At 34.6% G+C, this 23,086-nt stretch overlaps 1 long non-coding RNA gene across 4 annotated transcripts; it reads left to right on the top strand.

The window, feature by feature from the left end:
- The first annotated feature begins 7,914 nt into the window (after positions 1-7,914).
- Positions 7,915-18,934, top strand: LOC105420051 (uncharacterized). Of its 4 annotated transcripts, none has more exons than XR_966422.3 (3): positions 7,915-8,234; positions 10,752-17,791; positions 18,568-18,934. It is a non-coding gene; the product is annotated as an uncharacterized LOC105420051 (long non-coding RNA). The 4 variants fall into 4 exon arrangements; XR_016050639.1 differs by having other exon boundaries at positions 10,714-17,791; XR_016050637.1 differs by having other exon boundaries at positions 10,685-17,791.
- Positions 18,935-23,086: the final 4,152 nt, after the last annotated feature.

The following is a 23,086-nucleotide window of genomic DNA, read 5'->3' as shown; positions in this document are numbered from 1 at the left end:
AAATCCAAATAGCATGAAATTTGGAGTATAAACTCTTCTCATCAAGGCACACCTAATAAAAAAATTTAAAAATAATTCACATAAAATAAATTAACTAAAATACCTCTGTAAGTTTTAGGGGTATTTAATTTATACGAATTAATTTTTGGATATTTTTATTAGATTCTAATATTCTTGAAGAATAAACGCTCCAAATTTTAAGTAATTTTTATTTTTAGAAAAAAATATAAAATTGAATTACGAAATACAATTGTGATTATTGGATCGGTTCAGTCACTGCTGCACACCCATACACGAATGACCCATATTGAATCTGGGTCATTCTGTGGCCGATCTGACGCTCACGGATGTCCGATAGTATTTGAATTTTAATTTTTTTTCTACAAATCCAAATCACTTGAAATTTTAGGCGTGAGTTCTTCTCATCAAGGTTCACTTAATACAAATATAAAAAATAATTCGCGAAAAATAAATTGATCAAAATACCCTATGAAATGTTTCAAAGGTATTTTGGTCAATTTATTTCATTTAAAAGATTTTTTTTGATATTTTTCATAGATTCACCTATTTTTGAAGAACACACGTCTAAAATTTCAAGTGATTTGAATTTGTATAAAAAAAAATTAAAATTTAAACACTATCAGACATTCGTGATCGTCAGAGCAGCCCAAATTCAATATGGGCCGTGGGTGTTTACTGTAGCAGTACGCACCTGGGTGCATAGGATCTTGTTCTATATATATATATACACACCATGTTAAAGCCATTTGTTTTATCCAAAATTTCAAATATACGCTCTTTTCATTCTAATAAACAATCACAAAAAAAGAAATTGAAAACACAATCTAAAAAGTATTTTTTAGCCCATTTAACAAAGGGTGCAGTTTGTATAGAGCCTAGGCTCTATACAATCAAATTAGAGCCTACCTTCAAATAGTGTCAAGAAATGTGGTTTCAATACTGAAAATCTTCGTGATAGCCTTAAAATATATTTTCGTCTTTATTTATAAAGTTTAAAGTTTCAAAAATAGTGTAGATCGACATATCTATGAAAACATGAAAATCTTGAAAATTGACGGTCCAAAAATGTATTACAAAATCTACCATTTCCAAAACTTGAAATCCATTTTTTTCTCATGTCCATACATCTTGATGTCGAGATGATTAATTTGAGGATATTTGGACCTCAAAACAATCTCTTTTAATGAAATTTTTATGATAGGCGTCAAGTTGATTATTTAGAGCCTTGGCTATATATAAATTTTTCTTTTTAACAAATGGTGTCCATTTTGATAAGATGCTTAGATTTAGGCATTAAAAAGATTTTTTATTTTCCAAAATTTTTAGATGAATTTATTATCACTAGATAAATAATGTTAAAAAAGAAAAAAATGATTTTGAGTTTGTAAAGGCTAAGATATTGAAATTCACCAAATGAATGGTCTAGATTTGTTGTTGGAGATGATTCATTTTGAGCATATCTTGGGTTCAAATTAAACTTTTTTTTGTTTTGGGGTTGATTATTGGGATGAAGAGAGTGTGCACCAAATTTTGGATCATACAAATACTACAAACATGGTTTTTTAGATGTGTGGTTATATTATACTATGATACAACCGTTGTATTAGATCACTACCATATATATATATATATATATATGAAAAATGATATTAATGGCCAGCCGGCCTATGACAATGGGGTGAGCCGAACGGGTGGGATCACCTTGCGAACTTTTAACGGTTGTGATCCCTCTTAACTTGATTTCAAACCCATTTCAAATCAACCTATGCAAATAGCGTGGGACCACGATATTCTATCTCTCTCGCGTCATGGGGCAGTGCGCCTCTCTCTCTCTCAAACAGAAGACCCAAATCTCTTGCTCCTTTTCTTTCCCCCCCCCTCTCTCTCTCATCTCTGATTCAGCCGGCTCCCCTGCCCCCTCTCTCTCTCTCTTTGGTTTAACCCTGCCATATCATTCGCTCGCTCTCGCCCACTAGTCCAGACCTACCCTCTCTCTTCCTTGTGTTTGTGCCTTGCCCCTCTCTCTCTCTCTCTCTCTCTCTTTCTCTCTCTCTCTCTCGAGTTTGTGCCCCCACCCTCTCTCTCTCTTTTTCGTGTTTGTGGCATGCCCCTTTCTCTCGCTTTCATGAGTTTGTGCCCTCTGTAGTCTGGTCTCCCACTCTCTCACAACATAAAAGACGAAGCAAGAAGAGGAGAAAAAAGTATGGACTCTCTCTCTAGTAAAATCTTATGCAGTCTGGTCTATGCCTCTGTGTGTCTTGTGAAAATTGGGGAAACAAAAATGCCAAAGAAATTGATTTATATTGTTAGTATTCATAGAAATTGATTCAATTGATATGGTGGAGCTTGATCTTGTTGTTTTGATCGCAAATGTAGTTTTAGAACTGGCTAGTTTATGTACATTGATCATGGAATCTTTCACTCAAGTTTTGTGGCCTCTCTCTCTCTCTTCATGTATATATATGTTTGGTGAGCTTTAGATAAAGCTCATAAACCAGGGATAGCCCATGTGAAGAATGACACTATGTAGGACAATACGTTCCTTAAATCTCTCTCCCTTGCTCTCTCTCTCTTCAGCTTCTTTAATGGTTTCTATATTGAGGTCTCTCTATCTGTGTACTTCTTAGCTCAGGCTTTATTTTATTTTATCCCAAAATTGAGGGGCTTTATTTTATGTTTCCCCAATTGAAAATTAATGGATAAAGTGTGATAAAACAAATGAAATCCAATTTTTTTTTTTATAAAGGAGGGGAAACAATTATCACTTGGAGAATTTAATAACAAGCTAATTATGAAACAAATGTTTACTGTGTCTTGTGAAAATTGGCGTAATTTGAACTCTATCTCTAACCTTCTCTGTCTAAAGAAATTGAGTTTTGTGACACTTAGAAATTGATTAAAGAAAATTCACGTACTTTAAACTCTATCTCTATCCTTCTCCATGTAATCAATTTCTATACATTTCATATGGATATGGAAGATAGAATTTGCAACTGGCAACATAATTTGCTGAAATGTTGTTGATTAATGAAATGTTGTCTGATTCAATAGGTTTGAAAAAATCTCGAACCTAAATGCTGATGCAGCCTTGCTCATCATTAGCTAACTTGCATTTGGAGCCATGTCAAAGTTTAGGTTTGGGGTACTTCACCTTTGGGTAATAATATCCAGTGACCGGGATCGCCAATTTGTATTTTTATGCAGCTTTGATACCTTTCATGATTGTTGGTGTCTTGTGTAACTGCAACAATTTCAAACTCTACCATATCAAAATTGCCATTCATTTACATTTATTCTTAGGAGTGATTGTTTACTGTATCTATATCTTTATAAGTATTATTGTTTCTTTTTTGTCTTTCGAGTAAGTGATATACTGTATGACAGGATATATCAACATGGATTTTACATACATATGGAGACATCTAACATATATGATGTATACACTCAAGCCATTGTATGCATGGTATTTTGTATCATTTGTTGTTTTTTAACTTTTATTTATGCCAGACTATCAAAATGTCATATGCTTCTACAACTAATGAAGCTTATCTACCTCATACAATGTGCTATCAAAGCATCCTCGAGCCCATCAAACTCCAATAGGTTATATTATAAATGTGAATTTTTTCAGTGGTGTGAAGAATATATTGTTGCTGTGAGCAATGATGTTGATTTAAGGCGTTGCAAGACACAATAGTGGAATCAAATGAATGAATCACAAGAACGTACTGTGATCAAGGTGCGGGTGCTATTCAAGAAATGATGCTCGGTGCCTTAGGATGTATGCAACATTTAATGTTGTTATTATGTATAGCCAATGGCTACTTTTTATTTTTTATTTTTTTTACTTATTCTAAGGAGCATTTGATAGTCCGTCAAGAAACAATACAAGCTCATGTAATGGCTTGGGTGTATTTTTATTCGTTAAATAGAATCAAGCTAAACTTTGATGATTATTTGGTTGTTTTTCATCATGTGCTTTTTTGATATATTGTTAAATTTGTGCAATACGTCTTTCTTCATTTTGATGGAGTACATGTCTACATGCAGATAATTGTATAACTGTATTGAGTTATTGTGACATCCCCATCGCAGGGGCCCATATACAATTTTGTAAAGTTCGCACAATCAATACAAAAGGAAATTACAATAAAAAGACAAAATATTACTACTCTGCATTCATACAGAGGAATCTCTTTTATATGAAAGACTGTCTTTTCTGAACAGTTGGTATTTGGAATGTTAATCATTCATTTTAGGGGCCTGAGTCAACATAAGTCATGTTTTTTCTATGTGGTTTATTTTTTCTCCAGATAATAACGTTTCTCTCACTATGTTCAGTGCTCATAATTAACTAGTGTTCATTCACTTAATATGTTGCATATGGTCATGAAATGCTTTCATACATGCATCATTCTTGCTCTCATTATATGAAATCAAATAATGAGTACAAATGCAAAATAGAAGAGAGGTTACATGTGGGTACAAATACAAATTCATTCTTGCTCTCATTAAATAAATTTGTACAGAGAAATGGTATAATGAAGAACTTTTACTCTCTCACTCTCACTCTCTCTCTCACTTCATTTGAATTCACATCGAAGAGACCTCTGGGCAATAGGGATACGATAGTGAAATAAATTTTCCTCCCAATACAGTTATTTAGTAGGAATAAAGTACACGAGATGTTGTTGCACTAAGCAAGAGATGTAAACAAAAAAACTAGGAACAATTACCAGGACTTTCAACTCCTAAAAATAACTTTAAAAAGTAGCACAAATAGGATAAATTTTGAAAAAATTATGATAAAGTGGGCAACAAAATGCAGATGGACCTAAAAGAAAGTACAATAAGAACCAAGAAAATACAAGTTCTATATGGAAAATTGATCACCAGGAACTTCTGGCGATTCAAACAAATTACTATATCAGCCAAACCATAGCTTTTTGGTTGCAAATAGTTTCCTCTCAAAAGGTTTACGTCTATGGTGAAATACAATGTGTCTGCTCCTTCCATATTCCCTCATTCCAAAATGAAAATAAAAAGAGTACCATGATTCTACCCCTTCCACATTCTCTCCTTCTAATATAAAAATAAAAAGAGGACAATGAATCTACTCCTTCCACATTCTCTAATTCCAAAATGAAAATAAAAAGAGTAAAATGAATCTGTTCCTTCCACATTCGCTCCTCTTGATTGTCCTCATCAAAATGGTCAGCCCCAAAGGCTTGAACACATGGTTTGAGACCCCCTTGGCCCACTGCCACGCTATATATTACAGTGAAGAAGAAACCCACTTTCCTAACAGACGGCAAATGGCTGCAAAATCTCCTGCCATTGTGTCTTCATAATAGTATGATTAGGATTCTAGGGGACATTTGAAAGGAGAAAACATAATTATAGGGAACTTTTGACTTTGCATTTCAATTACATTTATAAAGAGGTACAAAGCTAGTTGATTTTTTAGACGAAACAAACATTGCATGATAAACATGTAATTGCAACCTTTACATCAATAGAAGTATCACAGTAGCAACAAAGAGACCCATAAGAACCCAAATCAATAAAGTTATATATTTCATGAGTTTCATACCATAACTAGTCAAGTTTCACAATTTCATAGGACCCATCTCTACATCTTTTGTTGACATTCAACCTATAATAAGAAAAACCATTGTAGGAATTTACACAATTCAAATTACATTCACAAATACTAAGAGATATGGAGCAAGAAATATAAAGATATATGGAGCAATCATTCATTCATACTTTGGACGTGCAAAGGAGGGACAATTTCTTTTGTCGTGTCCACTCCTTTTACAAACTGTACACTTACGAATCCCTTCTTTCGCTTTCTCTTTCGCCTTTTCTTTCTTCACTTTCTCTTCCTCTTGTTCAGCCCGAGATTTATATCTAATATTAGTAGGTCGCCCTTTAGTTCGCGCTCTTGGGGGCTCAAGGATGTTATGGAAAGGGTTACCCTCAGTCGTCTTGCTAGTGCCACCAATAACATTCTCGTTAAAAGTGGTATTAGGGGTCTTGGCAACATTGTGAGAATCGACCATATGCCCAATTTTGGCTTCGACCTTAGCACATGCTTCGGCTAGAACGGATATTACTAATTCATGGAGTTCTCTGGCCTGTAAGCTTTATCTAAAGCTCACCAAACAAACTATGCTACAAAAAAATATATATCCATGGAGAGAGAGAGAGAGAGAGAGGATACTATGATCAATGTGAAGAAACTAGCCAATTCTAAAACTACATTTGCGATCAAAATAACAAAATCAAGCTCCACCATATTAATTGAATCAATTTCTATGAATACTAGCAATACGAATCAATTTCTTTGACATCTTTGTTCCCCTAATTTTCACAAGACACATAGAGCCATAAACCAGGATGCATAAGATTTTTCTAGAGAGACAGAGAGTTTGTACCTTTTTCTCCTCTTCTTGCTTCGTCTTCTATATAGAGAGAGAGTGAGAGAACATGTTGCAGAGGGCACAAACTCATGAAAGAGAGAGAGAGAGGGGTAGGGCACAAACACAAGCGAGAGAGAGCGGAAGGGCACAAATGTGTGTGTGAGAGAGAGAGGGCAGACCTGAACTAGTTGGAAAGAGCTATAGAATGAGATGGCAGGGTTAAACCAGCGAGAGAGAGGGAGCAAGGCAGCCGACTGAACCACATATGAGAGATAGAAAGAGCGGGAGAGAGAGGGGGCAACAAAAGAGCATGAGATTTGGGTGAGAGAGAAAGGCCCGCTGCTCCATGATGCTAGAGAGATAGAGTAATGTGGTCCGTCAAGCTATTTGCATAAGTTGATTTGAAATGGGCTTGAAATCAAGCCAAGAGAGATCACAACCGTTAGCAGTCCACACGCCGTTCGGCTCAACCCATTGGCACAGGCGGGCAAGCCAACAATATCATTATATATATATATATATATATATATATATATATATATATATATATATATATATATATATATATATATATATATATATATATATATATATATATATATATATATATATATATATATATATATATATATATATATAAGTCCTTCCAATGTCTATAGACGAAAATAAGCAATGATTTCCCCTATGCTCATCATTGTTCAAAGTTCATCGCATAGCCACGATTGTCTGGTAGTGTTTCAATTTTTATTTTTTTCTATAAATTGGAATAATCTTAAATTTAGAGCATGTGTACATCTTAGTGAGGCGCACCTAATAAAAATATGGAAAAAATATTTTACAAAATATTAATTGGCGACCAATTTATATTTTGTGAATTATGTTTTTATATTTTTATTAGATTCTCCTATTTTTTATGAACACACGCTCCAAATTTTAGATCATTTAGATTTGTAGAAAAAGAATGAAAATTGAAACACTACTGGACAACTGTGACTGTGCGATGAACTTTGGACGGTGGCGAAATCAATGTTCATTTTCACCGCTATGCGCCCAGGTACCTACGGCTACAGTAAACGCCCATGCCCCAGATTGAATCTGGGCCAATTTGATGATCACATATATCTGATAGTGTTTGAATTTTAAGTTTTTTTATACAAATCCAAATCAATTGAAATTTTAGGCGTATATACTTCAATAATAGGTAAATCTATGAAAAATATCAAAAAAAACTTTTACATGAAATAAATTGATTAAAATACTCTCGTAAAATTTTGGGGGGTATTTTAGTCAATATTTTTTTATGAATTTTTTTTTATATATTTTTATTATGTGTACCTTGATGAGAAGAACACATTCTTGAAATTTCAAGTGACTCCCTTTATATTAAGTTATTCAATCTGGGTTATTCACGTGTGGGCGTACAATAGTGGCTCCTTTTTTATATATATATATATATATATATATATATAGAAAACATCTCTCCCTCTCACTCCTACGAAACCCTATTTTGAGGCAAAATCCAGACTCTCCCTCTCTCTCTCTCCCCTGCAAAACCCTCTTTTGCTTAAGCCTGTTTGAAAGCCACAAAGAACCAACCCTGCGAGCAGCAACAACCAGTAAGACAACAAGCAACATTCTTTCTCTCCCCTGCTCTTCGTAAAAAACCAGCCCTGCGACCATCAACGACCAGCAAGCTGAATGAGGCAAGGCTCTCTGTTTCTCTCACCAAGGCAACAAGACAATGATTGGAGGGTGTTCCTCTATCTCTCTCCACAGAGCACAACAAAAGTATGGATTATGCTTCAAGCTTCATTGCTTATGGTGCTTTCAAATTAGGGCTTTCTTTTTTTTGACTTTACAAAAGAGCTTTGTACCAGTGGCTTTCAAATTAGGGCCTTTTTTTTTTTCAATTCACAAAAGAGCTCTGTTATTGTATCAGTGGCTTTCAAATTAGCGCTTTTTCGAAATGTTGTTTTCTCTCAATTTTTTATCTAACCTATTGTAAGAGTGAAAAGAAGCAAATTTTTTTGTTAGTTGTTGATTTAAGATGCGATTCGCATCTTCATATTTGTGGCCTTCAAATGAAAAATTAGAAAAAGGAATTGATTTGATTCCTTGAAACATATTTGTTATATCATATGTAGTAGTATTTTTTTTTTTTTATTACTTGTTGGCGTGAGATATCTCAACCTCGTTATAGTTTTCGGATTATTGTGATTTTTGGTGAAAAATCCTTCTCATAAGAAAATGGGACACCAGTTTGCTTTGTTTATTTCTAATTCATTTCATCGTGGACTCGATTACTAGCAATGGAGTCCAACTATTTTATGGAGTCTTCCAGTGTGGTTGAACCTTAGGCTCGAGAGGTCCCAAGTTAACATTTTTTTTAAAAAAAAGTCATGCCTATATATAGACTCTGCTCATGTCCTGCTAAAAACCAAGATGCTTGAAAAAGTTGAATGCTTGAAACATGAAATTTAGAACCTACTGATTTTTTTTCATTATATTTGTTTCCTTTCAATCATGATGCTTTTTGGTTTGTTAATGGTTCAAACAGGGTGGAATTGATGTGGCTTTGTGAAGTCATAATTTGGAGAATTTTTTTTTTTTAAATACTCGAATGACATCCATTGATGTTATATGTTAAGTGATTGATTTTTTTTCATTAGGTTTGTTTCCTTTCAATCTTGAAGCTTTTTGATTTGTTAATGGTTCGAACAGGGTGGAATTGATGTTGCTCTGTGAAGTCATAATTTGGAGAGCTTTTTTTCTTTAAATACTCCAATGGCATTCATTGATGTTGCTTTGTTAAGTGATTGATTTTTTTTCATTAGGTTTGTTTCCTTTCAATCATGATGCTTTTTTGTTTGTTATTGGCTCAAACAGGGTGGAATTGATGTTGCTCTGTGAAATCATAATTTGGAGAATTTTTTTTTAAAAATACTCGAATGGCATCCATCGATGTTGTTATGGGAAGTGGTTGATTTTTTTTCATTAGGTTGTTTCCTTTCAATCATGAAGCTTTTTGGTTGTTAATGGTTCAAACAGGGTAGAACTGATGTTGCTCTGTAGTCATAATTTGGAGAATTTTTTATTTTTTTTTAAATACTCCAATGGCATCTATTGATGTTGTTCTGTTAAGTGATTGGTTTTTTTCATTAGGTTTGTTTCCTTGCAATCATGAAGCTTTTTGGTTTGTTAATGGTTCAAATAGGGTGGAACTGATGTTGTTATGTGAAGTCATAATTTGGAGAAATTTTTTTTTTAAAATACTCCAATAGCAGCCATTGATGTTGCTCTGATACGTGATTGATTTTTTTTCATTAGGTTTGTTTCCTTTCAATCATGAAGCTTTTTGGTTTGCTAATGGTTCAAACAGGGTGGATTTGATCTTGCTTTGTGAAATCATAATTTGGAGACTTTTTTTTTTTTAAATACTCGAATAGCATCCATTGATGTTGTTCTGTTAAGTGATTGATTTTTTTTCATTAGGTTTGTTTCCTTTCAATCATGAAGCCTTTTGGTCTGTGAATGGTTCAAACTGGGTGGAACTGTTGTTGGTCTCTGAAGTCATAATATGGAGAATTTTTTTTTAAAAATACTCGAATGGCATCCATTGATGTTGCTCTGTTAAGTGTTTGATTTTTTTTCATTAGGTTTGTTTCTTTTCTATCATGAAGCTTTTTGGTCTGTTAATGGTTCAAACAGGGTGGAACTGATGTTACTCTGTGAAGTTATATAATTTGGAGATTTTTTTTTTTTTTTTTATAGTACTCGAATGGCATCCATTGATGTTGCTCTGTTAAGTGATTAATTTTTTTTCATTAGGTTTGTTTCCTTTCAATCATGAAGCTTTTTGGTCTGTTAATGGTTCAAACAGAGCGGAATTGATGTTGCTATGTGAAGTCATATTTTGAAAAATAAATAAATTTAAACTCGGATGGCATCCATTAATGTTGCTTTGATTAGTGATTGCGTTTTGTTCATTGGGTTTGTTTCCTTTCATCATCAAGAATATTGGTTTGTTAATGGTTCAAACAAGGTGGAATTAATGTTGCTCTGTGGAGTATTTTGGGCCTCACGATAGAGGTGGTGATGATAGAGGTGGTGATGATTGTTGTTGTTGTCATGGTTATTGTTAAAATTATTATTGACATATTTGCAATGAATGTTATGATGTGCTTGAAATCCGAACTTATTTAGACCTTCAGAGTGTGGTATTGATATGATTATTGTAGGCCTTAACAATGTCATTTCATTCTACAAGTAATTGAGGTATACAACTCGACAATGCCCAATGTGCAGTATAGATTGTGCTAAGATAGCATCAAGAAGCCAAAGTAACCCGAACAGGCTGTACTATAGATGTCCCATATGTGGGTTCTTCCAATGGTGTGATGAATATATTGGCACTGTAGAAAATGTCAATTTAAGACATCGCAATACACGACAGTGGAATCCAGTACAAGAATCAGAAGAACGTGTCATGGTCAATCAAGAAACAAGTGTTGGGGTATGATGCGATACTCGTTGACATAGGGCACATGCATAAATTCTTACTTAGGTACCTTTGCACGTTAGTAACAATTTTTGTATTTCTTGTGTATAATAAATGTGTGCTTGCTTGCTCTCATCTTGTTTATTTTTATATTTTTCATTAGAAACATGTGATACTTTCTAACTTGAAATTGTTTTTTTTACTAAGGGTTGCCTTTTTACTAATATAATTATTCCCATTGTGGAATTTAACTTATTCTCCTTTTATGGAAAATGTTGTAGTTGAAAGTAGCAAAAGGGTTTTTTTGATAATGTAAACATGTATTATTTGCTATGCAATTCCAATTCAAAGATATTATCTCAAGGACATTATGTATTGGTTTTTTATTGTGCTTTGATAGCGAGCGAGAGTTCAAGCATCTATAATTTACGTCTAAAGATAATGAGAAAAATAGAGGGCCCCTGTCTCTGTGTTCTTGAAGGTTACCATGTGTTTTCAGCCGTTGTTTGTAGCTGAAAATCTTTCAATTGGTATGAATTCAGAAATTGAAAGAAAAGTTAGAATGGATTCATTTAGGGATCAGAAGTGGAAATAGACAAATAAACCAATGATTTAGTGGTATATGGTATAAAGGAAAACCTAAATCGAAGATGGGATGAGCAACAAGCACTTCTGCTTGCTGTGCAATAACAAATTAGCATTGGGCACAAACCAACCAATGATAGAAATTCAAAGTCAAGCCATTACAAGAAGCCTTCAAACATTTCGAAGGTCTGAGAGAGTGAAATTCAAAGACAAGCCATTACGAAGCCATTATAAGTACATATATATTGTAACCACATTTTGTGAACTTAAAACTTTCGCATAAAAAATAGCATACTGCTTCTTGATTTCAATCATTGCCTTGTCTGCTTCGTGAGGTTGCGACCTGGCCATAAAGCGATATAGTAAACAAGGGACAGCAGTAGAATGCAATACAATTTCACACAATGCAATTAGAGAAAATGGGATTAGAAATCATATTCTAAAGGCCATATGGAAGAGCCCAATTCACCCCGGGGCCTATTTTTGGCCTACTAAAATAGGCTTATCACTAATGATAGGATCCAAAGATGGAGTCTCCAATTGGAAAACAATTGCAATATGTGTAGAAGTGAGAGTGAGAGCAATGAGCACATACCACTCGTGATTTTGTACATCACATTTACCAAATAGTTTTGTGGAAGTTCATTCCTAATGTACTAGGTGGCTCAAGTGCCCAAAGCATTTTAGTAAACTAGCTCAAACAATTGAGCCACTCGATAAAACTGCAAATATCTCTCTCCCTTCCATAACCACGGTGACAAAGAAAAGAATCACAGTAAGTTCTCGCCATTAGCACAAAAAGTCCTTGAGAGCTAAAACTAGTCTTTCATGGTGTTGGGTAGCTGAACAGTTGATCAAATGCATTTTTTAATAAATTTTATTAGAAACTAAAGGCGAAAAAAAAGATAGCAAAAGAAAGAGAATAGTTAGAAAGACTGTGTAATTAAATGCAGCATATAGATCAGTATGATGAATTATATAGATTACTGGGTTTCTCTTCTTTAGGACTAAATCCCTAAAGAAGAGATTTGATAGGTAAACCTGAGGCACACCTGACATTGTTCAACCAGAAGGTGTCTGGGAAACTTTGGATCTAGTGCACTTTCAAACTGACAAGAAAAACTCAAAGTCAAATTGAATAATCAATTTCAGAACAGTCCAACTACATCCCATTTTACAAATATAGGGATGTCAGTAATGCTAAAATGAATATCACCACAATGAATATCAATCAACTATTTCACTAAAGATATTATTTGACTAGAGTATCTAAAACAATTAATATTTCATTAACACATACGATACTGCATTAACAACCACACATGCATAAAAATTTCAAATCAATTAAAGGACTTGTTTATTGAGTACAATGCAAAACACAAAAAATGCTTACTATTACTCATCATATTCCACATGCTCCAATGACCCATCTGTGCGTCTTATAATGACATTTGACCTAAACGAAAAAAACCCATTTCAAATATTTAACAATAAAGAATTAATATTAAAACCACAAAGGGAAGGAAAAAAAGATCACAAAAAGTATGAAAGATTGAGCAACAGTTCATTCATACTTTGAACTATGAGAGATAGACAATTTTTATGAGAGATAGACAATTTCATCTGTCATGTCCACTCCCTTTGCAAGCTGCCCACTTTCGCGTAGCTTCCTTATTTTTTGCTTTTGTTTTCTCTGCCTCTATCGCAGTCCGAGATACATAAATATCATTGGTAGGTCTCCCATTTGTTCGTGCTCGGGGGGTTCAAGGATGTTATGGCATGCATGTCCTTCAAACTCAACGTTTTTGCTATAATTCTCAGTATGACTGCAGGAAGTGGTTCTAATACCACCATCTGGATCTACGACCTCCCTGATCTTGTCCTCAACCCTTGCAACTGTACCTGCTACCTCAGACATTATAAATGCGTGGACTTGTCCAAAGTCTGCCGCATGCTCTGCAAGTACTCTAGTGGCTTGACTAACTTCATTAAAACAAATGGAATGGGGTAGATCAGAAGTACCTTGAATTTGTTTCCCATTGGCATCAAGTACAACACCTGCCATCACATCCTTCGTCCACCTCCTCATTATGTAATGCGATGGGATTTCAAAAATATTTCTCACCATCAAGACCCTAATCCCATGCCTACAAATAATACCTAGCCTCTCATACATGTAGCAAGAATAGAAAGAAGTTTGCTTGTGACTATTGAACTCTACATTATAGCCCTTGTTCCAGTTCCATGGTTTGATACCTTGAAGATTGCGATTGTGCCATTCTCTTCAATAATGTGTAATTGATGCCTTTTACAACTTCTTTACTAAACAACTTCATAATTTTGTGTGTATATATTTTCGAAGCATGAGCCTCCATGCCACATGTGATCTTCAAAACAGGTGTACTTGTGCTGTTCTTTAAGTCATTTTCTCTCATCTTAAGAAGTTTTTTATCATGCACCTTTACAGAAGTTTCTAACAATATGCGCAAGCTGGTATTGGAAGTCACATAATATTTGAATACTTATTCATTTCTTTGCTTCTTTGAGTCGATGACATACCGGCTGTGAATGCATCTGCCATGTATGCATCAATTTATTGCTTTTGACATCTATACAATCTATTAAGCCATTCATTCTGATAAATATCATATGTCTCAATGAGAGATTTCTATTATGACTCAAATTCTTCCTTAGTTGACCTCATTATACAGTTCCTGAATATTTCTATAAAAGATGGACTCCTTCGCAAGACATGACACAATTTTTCTTTAACCTTTGAAAGTATGTGCCACTTACAATAATGATGTATGCTTCTATTCAAACCTTGTCTCACTGCAGCGGTCATGCAGGATCCTGATATGTGATAATTATGCCCAGTTGGCGTCCACCCATTGCCTCTAGCCAATTTTCAAATACCCATACAAAGGAATCTACCTTCTCATCAAATAAAAGTGCAAACCCAAAAAATATTGTGCTAAAGTGGCGATTCACTCCAAGTATGAGAGCAAAGGGCATGCTAAAAGAGTTTGTCTTATATGTGGTATCAAAAGTAACTACATCCGAGAAATAGTAGTAGAACACCCTTGACATGGCATCTACCCATGGTAGGCTGACAATATGATTTTGTTCATCTAATTTCACCTTATAGAAAAAAGGTGGATTCGATATTTTCATATCGATTAACCATTGCATTGCACGATTGTCATCTTCCCCTTTGAATCTCTTATTTCCTAATTGGTTCTCAATGTCTTTTTGTGAGCAAGGGATATTATCAATCTCTCCAGCCTGCTCTAAAAATATATCATAGATATTCCGAGACTTTACAAAGCAGAGCTCATGGAGTTTATCATTATCTTTGTCGCATCTGATATTGTGCGATGCGATCGGATGAGTCGAGCTTTCCTCGGAGTTACAAGGTCGTGATTGTGTTCCTTAACAAACGGTGAAACAACCCACTCATTATTAGCATTTATGGTTATTGACATCTTCGCTGCACAACCACACCTTGTCTGAGGACAATTTTTCTTACGTAACACTTCCTTCTCCTTGTGGAATCCTTCTTTTGAACATTTATATTCCCTATCAATTCTTTGTCCATCCTTATTGTTGTGAGTACTTCCCTTTCTAATACAAAACCCATGCACCAATGCATAAACCTTGTAAACTCATATGCATCATTTTCAGCACTAAATATCATTCCTATTTGGGGTTCCTCTATTTCTGACCCCTTGGATGAGGACGCACATTCCCCGTTTTTGAAATTTGTGAACTTATTGGGGGAGGGGGTTGCAAGCAAGGGATCAATCTCCATGGGGTGTACATTATCCCAACGTTGTCATCGTCTAACAGTATAGGTGGTGTCACACTTTTTGAAATGGTGATGTCCATCTTAGGTACTATAATTATCCTACACAAAACACATCTTATTTCAGGTCCAATCTATAATCACTAGTTTAAAACTAATTATGTTTACAGGTTTCCATCTCATTGAACACCTAATTTTAAATTCAATGAGCATACTAATGAATAGAAAGCTCTCACTTGGAAAATAACAAACCATTCACAAAGCAACATCAATTCCACCCTGTTTGAACCATTAATAGACAAAAGTGCTTGATCATTGAAAGGAAACAAACCTAATGAAAAAAAAAATCAATTATGACTCCAAATTGTACGACTTCACAAAGCAAGATCAATTTCACCCTATTTGAACCATTAACAAAGTAAAAAACTTCATGATTGAAAGGAAACAAACCTAATGAAAAGAAACCATGACTCAAAATTGTATGACTTCACAATGCAACATCAATTCCACCATGTTTGAACCATTAACAAACCAAAAATTCTAAATATTGGATGGTTGAATGTTACTAATATAATAAAACCCATTTTTTTATTCGTCTTATATTTTAAAAGTAGTTCATTGTAGCAAACATCGGATGACCCCATTCAAAACTCACCATATTGAATATTAAGGTAGTTTGTTGTTTCCAATATGGGATCACCGCCCAAGAAATCGGCCCATCCAATAATTTGGGTATTGAACTGCCCTAGATATTAGGGAAAAATAGATGGCAACATCAAACCAATAGCAAAATTAAAAAAAAGAAAAAAGAAGAATGGCATCATTTTAAGATTTCGAAAATTATGCCCGAAGGGTAATTCCATAAATTTACCATGATATGTACATAAATTTCCCTCAACATATACCTAAATCAGTAAGTTCCTCATCTTGCATGGTTATCAAGACTGAATCAAACCGCACGAACCGACTGGTCGGATAGCTAACCACCAGTGGTTCCTCGGATGATCAGGTCCAAAACAAAACCATGTTCGGTTTAAAATAACTCAAAACTAATATTTGATTGTTTTTGTCAAGTTTGATCTATAAATACTTTAAGAACATTAACTTTTGGTAGAAAGAAATCACAAACATTCTTGGCAAATTTGACAAATTGAAACTTGCCACAAAATTCAAAAAAAAATATTTTGGACCTTGTTAGCATCTTAAATCAACAACTAACATCAAAATTTGGTCCTTTTTACTCTCACAATAGGTTAGATAAAAAATTGAGAGAAAACAACATTCCGAAAAAGTCCTAATTTGAAAGCCACTGATACAATAACAAAGCTCTTATGTGAATTGAAAAAAAAAAGGCCCTAATTTGAAAGCCATTGATACAAAGCTCTTATGTAAAGTCAAAAAAAAAAAAGAAGCTCTAATTTGAAATCACTATAAGCAATGAAGCTTGAAGCATAATCCATACCTTTGTTGTGCTTTGTGGAGAGAGATAGAGGAACACCCTCCAATCGTTGTCTTGTTGCCCTGGTGAGAGAGACAGAGAGCTTTGCCTCATTCAGCTTGCTGTTCGTTGATGCTCGCAGGGTTGGTTTTTTAAGAAGACCAGGAGAGAGAGAGAGAATGTTGCTTGTTGTCTTGCTGGTTGTTGCTGCTCGCAGGGTTGGTTCTTTGTGGTTTTCAAACAGGATGAAACAAAAGGAGGTTTTACAGGGGAGAGAGAGAGAGAGGGAGAGTATGGATTTTACCTCAAAAGAGGATTTTGCAGGAGAGAGAGAGGGAGAGATGTTTTCCTATTTTTGCAGAAGAGAGAGGGAGGGAGGTTTACGCGCAGAAGAGAGAGGTTTCGCAGGGCTACTCGTAGGCCGAACAACTTTATCGCTGACACCCTGGCTTTAAATTTTCAACCCCCAAAAGCTACGCGAGCCGTCCATTTAAGTTGACTAAATCTGACCCGTACGGCTCACAAAAAATCTATGAGCGAACCGGCTCACCTATTTTCATATATATATATATATATATATATATATATGATTTTCTACGATTAACGACCTCCAAAAACAAGTTCAAGTTCGAAAAAGTTTTGAACTTCTTTTATTGCCCCTATACTATTTGAGCACCAAAACTTATTGAAGGGTATTTGTGACTTTTACTTCAAATTTGAAAAAATCATACTTTAAATTTCAAAATTTAGGCCTCCGCTCGCTCTCCTCTCTCACGCGCCTTTCTATTTTATCTCTCTCCTTGCCGTCCCTTATCCTTTCTCACCTGATCTCTCTCGCCTTGCCCTCCCCAGCCCTCTCTCGCTTGATCAGAAAAAATGCTAAAATGCTAGGAAAAAATGGAAGTGCTTTTCTGCACATTTTTTTTTTTTTACAGATAGACACCTTAGTTGTTACCTCAAGAAAACCCTAATTTTCACCTTCATGTGATCCCAGCTATGGAGATCTCCGATCGCACGAGGTACGAATGCCACACTCAATGCCATTTCTTTTCTTTTCTTTTTGTTTTATTTTTGGGACTTTTTTACTACAATTTACAATGTTGATTCTTGGGATTTTTTGTTACTCTATGATCACACCAGGTAGAATTTAATTTTTGAGATTTTTTTGTGATTCAGTCACAATAACTGAACATGTGGTATATTTAGTTATCAAAGCTTGATGAACACTTACTCTCTCTAAAAAGTACTTTTGGATCTCACCAAGAATGAGAGAGGGCACACAATTTTCTGCTTGCTCCATCTCTCTCAACGAAAGGCTCTTAGTGTGGTATTTGTGCATTTGTTTCTTAGATACGATTGATTCAATTTTTAGAGAGATGGGCCTTTTCTAAAATTGTATGCCCTCTCTGCTGAGATCCAAAAGTAATTTTTAGAGAGAGTAAGTGTTCTTTAGGCTTTGGTAACCAAATATACCACAGTTTTGATTCCAGTATTTCTTTGATTCCAAATGTTCTTCAGAGTCCAAATGTTTGAAAATATGCCCCAGCCATTTTTCATGTTTTGATTCCAGTTTTTCTTTGATTCTGCAATTCTTTTCATACTTAAAGGATTAAATTTTGGATCAAGTGAATGATTAATTGTTATTTTCAGTATAATAACTATTTGATGATAGGAAAGGCTGGAGTAATGGTTTTGTTTATTTGATGATTTCTTGTTCTTTTCATAACTAAAGGATTAAATTCTATTGAGTAATGGTTTTGGTTTTATTTGTTCGATCAATTCTCTGCCTTGCTAGACTTGAATAATTAGGATCAAGAATTGGGAGATTCATAGCTTACTCTGCGTATTTTGAATGGGGAACTGTATGGGGCAGTGAGTGTAGAGCCTCTGGTTTGAAGTGTGGTGGTGAAGATATTTGGTTTCAAAGCCATTAAGTAGAAGGCGTGAGAGCTTCTTGCTCATGTATTTTCAAGGCCAAAAAATATTCTTGATAGAGACAGAGAGAGATGTAACAAAGTTGTAATCATATAATTCGAATTTGAATTTTATGCAAGCAATGCTAAGGGAGATATCACTTACTCTCTCTCTCTCTTAACTTTTAAAACAATTAATGTATTTTATCTTGTGCCTACATTAATAAAGTTTTTCTTATTCAATGGGAAGTTGTGTTTTGACCATCTCTCTCTTTCTCTCTGCTATGTATTTCGTACCTATGTGATTCATGGCGAATTGCAGTTCTATTCTATTTTCAGAAAGCTGGAATGGTGTACCCATAACCCCTGCATTATTACTTCCAGTAAAGAAGAAGAGATGATCATCCTTCCAATTTAATGAAACAAGAAATGGTAAGTAGATTGAAAAAGCCATTTTATTTTATAAGCAGTGAATAAATAATCAGTTTAGGAGCTGATTCTACTCGACATAGTGGTCTTTTGAGTTGTAAAAGTGTAGAAGTTGAGATCTTTATCTCTAAACAGACATGTGATAAACCAAGAATACTATAATTGCAATGTTCTGCTCCTCCTCTTTCCATTCTATTGTATATTAGGAACAATTATGTTAGACACTTAAGTACATCAACTCTTGCAATATTATACAGGTAGCAGATAACATGTCACAATAGTTAAATGATATTGATCCTGTAACTTCAAACCAACTTGTTCAAATCTATTCAAGTTAGAAACAAAGACGAGGTATCAGTGAAATGGGTTTGTTGTGTTTAAGACAAGACCAAAAGAAAATATGCAAAATAACTATTATTTGTTATACATGTACTTGTCCTTGTCGATTTTAGTAATATACCTGAAATTATCACTCGAACTGGTGGGGCAAATCAGCAGCAACTTATTGTCATCAATACCACAAAAGACACAAGCATTATTGCTAGAACTAGTGGGAACCAGCAGCGACCCATTGCCACCTATAACACAATAAAAACTCGCTAACTCAATTGCTGCCCAGCTGTGCCTGCCATACCTCAATTTCATATTTCAACACATCAATGATATATCCATAAAGGGGCAAAGAATGATGCTTTGCTTGAAAATCCTATTAGTGAATTACCAAAAGATGGAGCATTTAATCAAGTAAAAATATATTCATTACATTTGATGCACAACATCAATATTGTATCGACATTTCAACCTTACAATAATCATTATGTACAGCTCCAAAATTACATTTACAAAGTTAGCACATGTAAATGTTCAAACATCTCATATGCAAAGTAGCATTTCTAGCCCCAAAATTGTGTCAACATCACACCAAGAATGGTTGTTCTCTAACATATAATGATTACCTACTAAATTAACCTCTTCTTAATGGACTATTCCTGTAATCATAGCCAGTTTGGCCACGTGAAGGAACCTTACAATATCTGAGTTTCTTGGCTACTTCAATATGGGGCTTAACCTTTTTTCAGGAGACCGCCCTTTTGTGATAGACTGAACATAGTTTTTTATATGGATGCTTTCACAATGAAGTCTATTTTCATCCTTTTCAGTTGCTAGACTTGCATTAGATGTTTCATCAACCATAGGAGACCTCATGCATTCTACTTCTTCAACATGTTCCAAAATTCTTGAAAATTGCTCCATAATGAACTTGCAACAATCATCAATTCTTGTTCCTTTTGTACCAATTGTTGATGCTAATTATTGTATAGTTTGGACACGCTCAACATATGCAGCTGATGTGCTCGAGCTAACATTTGATATCAATGATGTAGAGCGCCTCCAACGTTTTGGCAGATATCGATCTGGAATTTGAATAAAATTTTCCTTGAAGAGAACATTAAGAGAATGCCTGCAAATGCAAATGATATCTGTAAACTTAAACGCTTTACAACTGTAATTCATAACATTATCTTCAACCATCAAAGAAACTTTTCACCCTTTTTCTTTCTTGGAAAAGTGTGTCACTTCATAGGTTCTATCATCATTTCTAGATGTCATCATCATTTCTAGATGTCAAATATTGGAAAGACGAAATAATTTTTTCTTGTATCTTAGAAAATGCATAAAGAGTTCAGACCTGTGCTGCATGGTCTTCGAAAGGGCACATTGTTCGAACATCTACATTATTGGACTTTTGTTGCATCTAACGTCTTTGACTCACTACATCTCTCATCTCAATAACAACTGTCGACTACAAAAAAGAGAAAAATAAGTATAATAAAGAATAAAATGCCAATATATCAAAATATCAAGGAAGACATTGAGATCATTATTTCTTATACATGATCTATCAATTCACTAAGCAGAGTTTGTGAACTCAAGAATCGTTTTATCTTTTACCAAGGAGGGAAAACGTGAACCCAAGAATCGTTTTATCTTTTACCAAGGAGGAACGAAAACCAACCAGATAATTTTAATAATAAGTGCCATATACAAAATGCATGTTTAGTGTTGGGGACTTCCTTATAGGTTGCTTCTTTTAGAGCCCAAGTCCTGCTCAAGATCAGTTAGGATTGTTTGTGGCATCTTTTCATTCATTAGACCTACAAATGCCTACAACATATCATGCTAGAAATACTAGAAACATAAATCCACCATTCACAACTCATTCTATCAATTACCATATATATATATATATATATATATAGGAAAAATTTGGGGTTAGCCCACTAGCTCATATGAACATATGAGCCCAACGGCCCAGATTGAATTTGGGCCGATCTGACGATCACGGAAATCTGGTAGTATTTAAATTTTATTTATTTTTTTACAAATTCAAATCACTTAAAATTTTAGAATTGTGTTTATAAAAAAAGGTGAATGTTCGAAAAATATCAAAAAAATATTTTATATGAAATAAATTGACCAAAATATCCCTAAAAATATTTGGGGGGGTATTTTAGTCATTTTTTTCTCGAATGATTTTTTTTATATTTTTATTAGGTGCGCCTTAATGAGAAGAACGCACAATTAAAATTTCAAGCGATTTGGATTTTTAAAAAAATAAAAAAAATTCAAGCACTGTCAGACATCCATGATTGTCAGATCGGCCGAGATTCAATCTGAACGTTGGACTCATATGTTCATATGAGAAAATGCTGAGATTAGCCTACTAGCTCATATGAACATATGAGCCCAACGTTCAGATTGAATCTCCGCCGATCTGATGGTAACGACGTCATTTCATGTTTAAATTTTACTGTTTTTTTCTACGAATTTAAATAACTTGAAATTTAAGACGTGTATTCTTCAAAAATAGGAGAATCTAATAAAAATATCAAAAAATTAATTTGCAGTAAATAAATTGATCAAAATACCCCTGAATACTTTAGGGGTATTTCGATCAATTTAGTTTGTGAAATATTTTTTAAATATTTTTATTAGGTGCGTCTTGATGAGAAGAGTGGATGCTTAAAATTTCAAGTTATTTGGATTTGTAAAAAAAATTAAAATTAAAATATAAAATGAGGTCTTGATAGTTAGATCGGCCCAGATTCAATCTCGACCGTTGGACTCATATGTTCATATGAGTTAGTGGGCTAATCTTAGCATTTTTATATATATAGTGGGCTAGACGAGAGGAGATTGAAAGCGGCACATCTTGCCCAAGCATATCAACACCGAATTTTATGATTCTATGAGAAGGTGTTGGAACACCGATTCCAAGAAGGAGACCTAAATAACTTCTTCCCCGGACCACTCGAGAAGTTCGGACTTGAAGAACCTTACAAATCTATAGCATGAAACAAGTGCTTGACAGCGATACTTGATGAAATAGGACCGAGACGTTCTCCTTTCAAATCGTTAAGAAAGAGATTCGGCGGGCTGACCATAGAGTCAGAACAAACAACCGATTCTCCAACGCCTCCTTCGGCACAAACACCCTTTGCTGTGCTGCGCTCATTACGAGAAGCCGGAAAACTCTCCTGGGTGGACTGAAAGCTAACGGCCTTTGACACTATCGACAAAAAGTCCTGTTATAGAGCTTGTTTTTCACCAGATTTTCCAATACTTTGTCGCTTGAGAATAACCTTTTGTCACACACCCAAAACCTCATGGAAATCCTTCAATACGTCCAAAACCTATCGTATTAACTCCTGGGTGCAACAAAACATTTGTCTCTTGTGACTTTTCGTCGCAGACCCAAAACCCCGTGAAATGTCCCAAAAATATTTGAAAATGGTTGCTTTTAGTGGGCACATCCCACACATTATGCGACTAACCCTTTAGTGCATGCGCAACTTTGCAAGAGTTTTCCTATAAATGCCCCAACGTAATACTATTTAAGGGCCTGAAAAGGTTTCATTTGGTCCCAAATTCCTAATCCTTCCAAAAGACCATTTTACACCCTGCACCCTA

This window comes from Amborella trichopoda, chromosome 2 (genome assembly GCF_054954075.1).
Source record: "Amborella trichopoda isolate Santa Cruz 75 chromosome 2, AtrichopodaSantaCruz75HAP2 v2.0, whole genome shotgun sequence".
In the NCBI taxonomy this organism is placed as follows: Eukaryota; Viridiplantae; Streptophyta; class Magnoliopsida; order Amborellales; family Amborellaceae; genus Amborella; species Amborella trichopoda.
Note: the sequence above shows the minus strand (reverse complement) of the source record. Positions and strands in the feature narration are given on the sequence as shown.